Below are 9670 nucleotides of genomic sequence, written 5' to 3'. Positions count from 1 at the left end.
TCTCTCTCTCTCTCTCTCTCTCTCTCCTTCCCTCTCTCTCTCTCTCTCTCTCTCCTTCCCTCTCTCCCTCCCTCTCCCTGAAAACAGAAAACTGCACTGGCAGGAGCGGCAGTGGAAAAGCAAGGAAAATCCGCTCCAGAATAAATTGGTTGTGCTGAAACATTTGTAATTAAGCATGATAACCAATTACAGAAATACCTGGGGTAGTTCAGTGCTTTGCTTTCCCACATCAGAGGTCTCCTAATCAATTTGAAATAACCAGACGCTGCTATAGAAAATAAGCAAGATCACAGCATTTGCTAATGAGTCTCAAAAATGGATTTCACCGCATGAAAATGTTCCTTGTCAGGAGAAAGACTGTTTTCAGTATCTCCCAGGTCATTTTCATTTGCATTTGATTGGAGAAAAGTCCTTTGTTCTTTTCTGCCTTCTCACATCCTATACAACACCACTGATTTTTTTTTCGTGCCGATTTAGTATTTTTGTATCATTGTGTTTTACCAAGCCCTAAAAATAGACCAAAATAAATCCTTTTGTGCTGAAGTAGCTAGTATCCACTTCCATTATTACTTAATTTCACTGTTTGAATGCATTTCCTTGGATTTAAATGTACAGATGTATGAGCTGGAGAGAAATTGTATGGCAGAAGTTGCAGTCGTAGAACTCTGAAAGCCACACGAAAGCCCAAAAGCATAGTGTGTACAATAGCTTTTCAACAGTTCCCAACTGCAACCCTTTCCTCAGAGATTGGAGCAGTAGTGGGCAAGCATTTGAGGGCCACTAATCAAAAACATGGGTAGACCTTTTAAAATATGTGATAGTACATCACAGGTCTGATGAGTACCCCCCTTTTCACAGAAAAGAAACATGAGAAAGGGCCCATACTTGAAAGAGGAGAGAACACAACACTTTTGATTTCCTAAAGGTGACATTACTTAAAATATCTGCAGCTTCGGTTATTACTAGATCCTGTGTGACCCATTCATAAATCTCTTAATAAGTTTATGGTTTAAAGATTCTTTCCCAGATTATAGTATAAGGGATTTGGTATGTTTCTCTTCTATCCTTCTTCCCTTCTGTCCTATCCTGTTCTACTATCACACTCTCCATTACCCCAACTTTTCTCTCTCTCTGTTCTGTTCTCTCACTTCACTTTTCCCTCTTAGCTTTTCTAGCTCTCTATGTATATTTGCAAAGCCTGCATGACAGAGCATGTTTTATCTCTCCATGTCTCCCTCAGGACCATAAGAAGCAGAAGACATAACCAAAGGCAACTAAAAAATATTAATGATTGAATATAAAAATATGTACATTTGCTGCAATGTTATTTCTTCAGCTTTCTTATGGCCGCTTTCTTTGCATCTTTCAGGTATCAGCTCAAATGCCTCCTCCATAGCGACCCTACCTGACCACCCTGGATAAAGCTAATCTCCCTTCACCCCATTGGTGTCATTTTCCATCACACAAATCTATTTTATATTCTTTAAAAAAAATTTTTTTTCAGTCACAGTTGACATTCCGTATTATTTTACATTAGTTTCAGGTATACAGCAGTGGTTAGACGTTTATATAATTTATGCAGTGTACCCACGTGGCACTATATGTGGTTGTTGCAACATTATTGACTATATTCTCTATGCTGTACTTTACATCCCATGGCTATTTTGTAACTATGAATTTTTATTTCCTAACCCCTTCACCTTTTCGACCCAACCCCCCAATGCCTCTCCCCTGTGGCAACCATCAGTTTGTTCTCTGTATCTAGAGACCTGAATAGACATTTCTCCAAAGGGGATATGCAGATGACCAATAGACATGTGAAAAGATACTCCACATCACTAACCATTAGAGAAATGCAAATAAGAACCACAGTGAGATACCACCTCACTCCGGTCAGAATGGCTATCATCAATAAATCAACAAACAACAAGTGCTGGCGAGGACATGGAGAAAAGGGAACCCTGGTGCACTGTTGGTGGGACTGCAGATTGGTGCAGCCACTATGGAAAATAATATGGAGGTTCCTCAAAAAATTGAAAATAGAACTACATTATGACTCAGCAATTCCACTTCTGGGTATTCGTCTGAAGAAATCTGAAATGCTAATTTGAAAACATATTTGCACCCTCATGTTCACTACAGCACTATTTACAATAGCCAAGATGTGAAAGCAACCTGAGTGCCCATCAATTCACTGTTAGATAAAGATGTGCTACATATATGTAGTGGAATATTACTTGGCCATAAGAAAAAGAATGAAATTCTACCAGCTGCAACAACGTGGCTGGACCTAGAGGGCAACAGGCTAAGTGAAATAAGTCAGACTGAGGAAGATGAATACCATAGGACCTCATTTATATATGGTATCTAAAGAACAAAATAAATAAATAAACAACATATTTTATATTCTTAATAGCACTTATCAGTATCTAAAATTACGTATTTATTTATTTATTTATGTGTAAGTGTATTTGTCTATAAACCTAATGTATGTAAATATGTGTATGTGGTTATCTATAGGTATATATACATATTTGTGTGTGTGTAGAATTCACAGAAAGTAGTCTCCCAGTTTACTGTGAATTCCTCCAGAGACAGGAAACTCAAGGCCCACCAGACCCTACACCTCAAGTCAGCTGGCCCACCCCAGAGTCCTGCAACCATGACAACTCACTATGCTTTCCTCTTCCATCTTGAAGGCTTTAGTCTCTTGTTGCCTTACACTCCCTTATAAGCTCCTCTAGAGACTTGTAGCTCCTCTCTGTGATCTCTAAGTGTCCTTTGGACCTGATGCTGGGTACTGCTTCTCTGATGCTAAAGTCAGCTCTCCTCTTCCACTGCAGTCTCTGCTGACCCTTACTAGATGCTACAGGAGAAAGCTCAGCCCAGTAGATCCCAGCCTCCGTCCTCTACCCCACCACCCGCTCACGCAGCCTTTCTTTAAGGGCAGTTTCAGATTTTAGAAAGTATAGAGAGTTCCCGTAGACTCCCCTGGTAACTCCCACACACAGCTTCCCCTATTAATATCTTGAATTAGTGAGGTATATTTCTTACAATCCGTGAACCTACATTGACACGTCATTATCATCCAAAGTCCACACTTTACATTAGGGTTCATTCTTAGTATTGTACATTCTATGGATTTTGACAAATACGTAAAGGCACATGTATATCCACCATTGCAATATTATGCAGAATAATAGTTGCACTGCTCTGAAAATCCCCTGTGTTCTACCTAGTCATTCTTCCTTCCCTCTCCTTGAACCCCTGCCAACCTCTAAGCCTTTTAGCGTTGCCATAGTTTTATCTTTTCCAGAATGTCGTATAGTTCAAGTCATACAGTATATAGCCCTTTCAGATTGATTTCTTTCACTTAGCAATATGTATTTAAGGTTCCTCCATGTTTGTTCATGGCTTATAGCCTATTTCTTTTTATCACTGAATAACATTTCATTGTCTGGATACACCACAGTTTGCTTATCCTATCATTTTCTGAAGAATACCCTGGTTGCTTCTGTGTTTCAGTAATTGGGAATAGAGCTGGTATAAACATTTAAGTGAAGATTTTTGTGTGGACATACATGTCCACTTCACTTGGGTAAATACCAAGGAACATGAGTGACTGTTGAATGGTATGATAAGAATATGTTTAGTTTGGTAAAGAGCTGCCACAGTGGCTGTACCTTTTTGCATTCCCACCGGAACTGAGTAGGAATCCTTATTGCTCCATGTCCTTATCGGAATTTGATGTTGTCCATGTTTTGGATTTTAGCCATTCTGATAGACGTATAGCGGTATCACACTGTTATTCTTATGAAGCCTTTATCTTATTGGATTTTTCCCTCTCTTGGAAAGACATTGGACAACTCAGTGTTTTGCTAGGCATCCCATGACTTAATTAGGAGCTGGGTATTAAGAAGTTTTTCCCTTAGCGTTAGCCAAAGTTGTTTTTCCGATAACTTCCCGATACGAATGCTAGTCAGACCTTTGAGAGCAATCCATTCCAGACAAACTTCTTGTCCTTATGATGATATTTCCACTATTAAAAACAAACAAACAAACAAACAAAAACACCCCAGCATATTTCCTCTGAGTTTTCTCTTAACATAGAAAAATATTCGTTTCACAGCATAGACCTAAGACCCTCTGACAGTATCTAACTACATTCCAATGAGTCAGTGTCTCTGAAAACGCGGAACCCAGAATTGTACTCAAGTCTAGATGGGGTCTGACCAATGACAAGGAAGTGACCTTTACCTCCATTCTACTGTTCTCCAAATGTCTACGGCTTCATTGGTCTGAGTGGCAGCCCTATAACTGAGGGTACTACAGAGAACCTTCTACATTTTAGTTGCTCAGCAGAGATGTTGTCTGTTTTTTTGTTTGGGGAGTTTTTTAGGTTTTTTGGGTTTTTTTAAGGTAGGCTTTTACTTTTATCCTTATTAAATTTCATCCTATTAAAGGAAGCTTGTCAAATGTTTTCAGGTTCTGATTCTGTCATCTAATATACAAAGGGTGCCAAAAAAATGTATACACATTTTAAGAAAAGAAAAAACTGTACTAAAATTGTAATAATATATACTGATAACAAAAGATGAATACAAGTCACGTGTATACATTTTTTGGGCACCCCAGGTATTTGCTATCCACCTCAGCCTCGGGTCATTTGCAATTCTGATAAGCATACATTCTATGTATTCATACGCATCATTGATACATGAATTTACAAGATGTGGCTAAAAGCAAGGCTCAGCAGCCCAGTACTAGGATCACCTTCAGGCTGACGTCTTTCTCTTAATCAGCATCCACTGAGTAACTCTCCAATGTGCCATGTGAGGCCCTGTGAGGTTGCAAAGGGATCCAGTTCACTCCTTTCTAACAGGGAAGTTTTCAAGGATTTTGAACACGAAAAAGAAGTATTAGAACAAGTGTTTCTGGATGATAAGCCTCACTGTGGAGTCCAATAAGAATTAAAGGACCAGAAGTAGTAACTTCAAATAGTATTATAATATTATAAAACAAGAAAGGGACAAGCCTAGCCTACAATGTTTACTTGAGATGAGAAAGTATTGTGCATAAATGAAATCATTGTATCAATTTATCTTCCATATTCCTATTAAAATTAAGCAACCCTACTAAGTTTTCAGATGAGACTAAAATTTACTTCTATTAAATTTAACAAGCAATGGGAAATGTGTTTCCTCTCTATCAAGTACTAGATAATGGGAAGACCAAGGTACAAACATAACTTTCCTCTTTCCCCCGAGTCACCCAAAGCCAGACACATGCACAACACAGACACAATCAACCGTAGCATGTATATGTTACTCTAATCATGTACTAGCGTCATAGAAGACTTCCCAGAAAAAAATGACATTGATATTCGATTGTATCAGACACTAGAAGGGTAAAATTTTGCTTGAAAAAATTAAGACTTTCACAAGGTGGGATATTGTAATCGAGCGTAATTCAATAGATCTATCACATCTATAGTGTTGCCTCAAATTCCAGTTAGTAAAAACCCCAAGCAGACATGCTGACCGAGATGTTTCCCCATTAACTGCAAGAATTTCCTGCTCCTAAAGTTGACCCACACTTAAAACCTTTAGGGAAAAGAAGCAATTTAATACCCACAACAAAATAAAACTGTAAATTACGAACACTCTTAGAAGCAATGAAAGATGAAAATGATGAATGTTTGTCTAAAAATAGGAGCCTAAATGGAAATAAAAGAGCACTCCCCTTTCCTGCATTATATGTCTTTCTTGGAATGTCTTCTTTTTAACGCCTCGCCTTGGGCTAATTTGTCTGGAGCAAAGTTCACTTAGGAGATGCACAAAAGAACAAAGGATGTGATCACCAAGCAGGAAGCTTCTGAATACATTCCCTGTGTCCATAAAATCCAGAGGCTCTGGAATGTCTGTCAAGGCCAGTTGGAGCTTTCACTTCCTGGGAAGAGCTTTCAGAACAGAGAAGGAAAACAAGGGAAGGTGAGCCTTGTAGGCCGGCAATAAAACAGTAACTCAGACTTGAAAGCTAGCAAGTACAGCATGCCACAGAGTCACCCAGGAGTCAGAGACAGCTTGTTATTGCCCATGCCACTCAGAGACCACTCACTACTACAACGCCTCTCTTCCCGTTGCCTTTATAAAACTGGTTGGCTGAACTCCTCCAAATAGAAGTGTGCCTGCCCTTAAGCCAGAGTACCAGAGCCTTTTCCCACTGTTGCCCCAACTCAACACAAGACATCTGCACAAAAGTTGAGGAAATCCATTCTTATTTTTTTTAAGTAGTTGACTCTTTTTCTGTAGTTTCATGAAGTTCTCATTCACCTCAGGCAGGCACTTGGAAATTTAGTCTGATGTTTTTTAGTTTAATGAACTAATTTGATAAGCATCATTAAGGCCAAAAAAATTAATATAATTGAATCAAGTAATTCTATAGATAGCTATTAAATATCAAAACATTGCTAAATAGTTTAATGTGGTGGGGGGAAACAACATGAGAAACATACATTTATCTCCTAGACTTTTATTGAATTTTTTCTTGAAATGATATGCAATTACAAATTTTTTCAAGAAATATGTAATATTTATCCTCAAACCTATTGTTTCCTCTTCATATGACTAATCAATAACCATTTCATTTTGATTAGATTCTGTGTATTTACACAGTTCACAGTTAATTTGAATAGTATTATCCTAGTTCACCTTTCATCACTGAGATCTAGTTAAGAAACATCTTTAAGAGTTTTCTACAGTGCCAGGTACCCTCCTACAGCCTAGTAATACAAAAGCAAGAGTCCGAATTCCTTGCTTTAGGGCCAGTCAAGTGGCTCAGTTGGTTCAAGAGTGCGAGCTCTAAGCAACTAGCGGTTCAATTCCCGGCCCAAGCTGAGCTGCCACTGAGCTGCCAACAGGTGGCAGGATGGCTCAGCTTAAAAAAAAAAAACACAATTCCTTGCTTTAAAGAACTCACTGTTTTGGGGGGAGATGAGGGTGGGGTTTAACTGGAGAGGGATAATAACTATTCAATATGACTTATGAAAAATATAAAGACTACTGGAGTAATATGAAACAAGGAATTAATTACCTCTGGATAATGAATAGGACAAAAAGGTAGTGGGATTTATATAGACCCTATTTTGAAAATTCAGAACTCCTCCCGGATCATTACTGGGCACGACACGTGGTCCTTTTCCCTAACAGTAACCCCAGGCCAATCTGGTTCACACTCTCTGGGTGACTATAGGAACACTAGGGGATTCAACTTCAGGGGTTCAGCTGCCTGGATTCTTCTGTTAGACTGACATGGTCTTAGATCATAAGAATAATGACCATGATGGTCTGATGACCTTGGACCATATAATAATGATTCCTGTGGGCTGAGGTTGCGACATTTCGTGTCTCTGTAAGTTTTATAATAATGTCCCCCTTATACCTCACATTTCTGCATGAAAGGTCCAAGACTACGTAGGGGATGATTGGTAAAATATAGAGTTATAACTACTTGATGAAGACATAACAATTCTGTGACAGTGGAGGGAGAGCAACAACTCAGCCACCTGGAAAGGGATCATCTTAGATCCTGCAAGAGTCTGAGGAAGGAGAGGAGCATCACACCCGGAACCTTCCTCATGGAGGAAATGATGCAGTGCAGTTCTCCCTAGCTTCTGCAAGCACCTTAAATTTACCAGCTGCTGGGGTCTTATATCCCTGCCGAATACCCTGGCTACAATTTCCTCACTGAGAAGTCCATCAGAAACAGAAGATGGCCTCAGCTTCTGAATCTCCCATGCAAAATACCTGCTCATATCTCTAGGTGTCCTCCCCTCTCCACTTCTCAGGTCTAAGTCACCCCATGGGGCAGAAAAATTCCACCTGGCTAGTGGTACAGACACACAGGAAGGACTGAACTAACCATCCTCAGTCATCACTTCCGAAATCAAGGACTAGACTCAGTGATTCAAACTGACCTGGGAGCCCTAAGGCTCAGCAGGCAGCCAGAAGACCAACCTGGAGGCTCTGTCAACCTGTTCTCTGTGACCCACAAAAGTCTCACTTGGGAGGGACCAACAAGTAGAAATGGCACTTTCTTTCCAAAGGTACTGTGTGTACCCCAGGACTGGACTGCTTGTGGGGAAGCCAGACATTTATTTACTTGACTGTCTCCCCAAAACAGCTTGACTTGCATCTTAGGAATGGGCATAAGCGACCTGCAAATGTTAGGAAAATACCACGAGTAGATTCTATAGCCAAAATATGACTGGGAAGATCTTTCCAAAATGAGGAGAACTTTGGTTGCTCAGGGGAGCTTCCTGAAGGAATAACTGACTTGTCATTTATGTGCACCCTGTGGGTAGTTATCCCTACTATGGAAGCCATCCAATTAGAAAACTTTGTACATTTCTCTTTAAGTGATCAGTGACACCACCTCAACCCTGGGACACATCCAGGTCAGCCTCAACTCACTGGCCAGGGTTGGTACAAATGACAGACTTGCCCTAGTCATCCTCCTGTGGGCCAAGGCAGGATCTATGCGATCACTAGTTCATGCTGCTGTATCCGGATTCCTACTCTGGGCCAAAAGGAAAGTCAATGATGCAGACACTTGAGTAGAAAGCTGCCTAGCTTTTTAAGGTAGACCCTGATGGTTTATGGGATGTGTTCACCCAGAGTAGCCTTAATCTTGTAAGTTGAAAGTTTCCATTCCAAACTCTAATTTTGAAGAAAGGTTTTTTTTAAAATTAATAGACTTCAATTTTTAGAGCAGTTTTAGGTTTATAGAAAAATTGAACAGAAGAATCGAGTTCCCACATACCAACCTCTCCACAAACACCGTCTCCCCTATTATCGACCTCTTGCATTAGTGAAGTACATTTCTTACAATCTGTAAACCTACATCGGCATGTCCTCATCACCCAAAGCCCATAGTTTACATTAGGATCTATTCTATGTGTTGCACCTTCTACGGGTTCTGCCAAATACATGGCATGTGTCCTCCACTACAGTATTATACAGAATAGTTTCACTGCCCTAAAAATCTCCTGTGCTCATCTATTCATCCCTCCCCTCTAACTCACCCCCACCCCCACCCCAGTCCCCGGAAACCATTGACCTTTTTCTGTCTCTATAGTTATATGCCTCCTTTGCAATGTCAAATAGTTGGAATCATGCAATGTGTAGCCTTTGCAGACTGGCTTCTTTCACTTAGGAGCGCGCTCTTAAGTATTTTAAATTCCAAGACTTTCTGTGGCTTAAGAAGTCATTTCTTTTTATCACTGAATAATGTTTTATTGCGCTGATGTACCACAGTTTGTTTATCCATTCACCTATTAAAGGACATCTTAGCTGCTTACAAGTTTGGGCTATTATGAAAAATAGCACAGAAAAGAGAAATCTTAAAAATCTCTCTACTGCTCCCTTTCTAAGGATCCTAACTCTCTAGAAAAGCCAACCTAATAGAAAGCCCGCTGGGATTGTGCTTCTGCTCTTCTATTTTTTTTATTATTTTTTTTTAAAGATTTTTTTTGGGGAATTCGGGGGATGGGAACAGTGCTGGGGAATTGGGGGAAGGGGAACAGAGAAGTTGCTGTTGTTTTGTTCTTCGGTCTAGTTGTGGAGGACGTTGCTTCACTGGCCCAAGTTGGCACCATCATTGCGCTCTTCCC

This window comes from Hipposideros armiger, unplaced genomic scaffold (genome assembly GCF_001890085.2).
Source record: "Hipposideros armiger isolate ML-2016 unplaced genomic scaffold, ASM189008v1 scaffold_117, whole genome shotgun sequence".
Lineage (NCBI taxonomy): Eukaryota > Metazoa > Chordata > Mammalia > Chiroptera > Hipposideridae > Hipposideros > Hipposideros armiger.
This window is presented reverse-complemented; position numbering follows the sequence as displayed.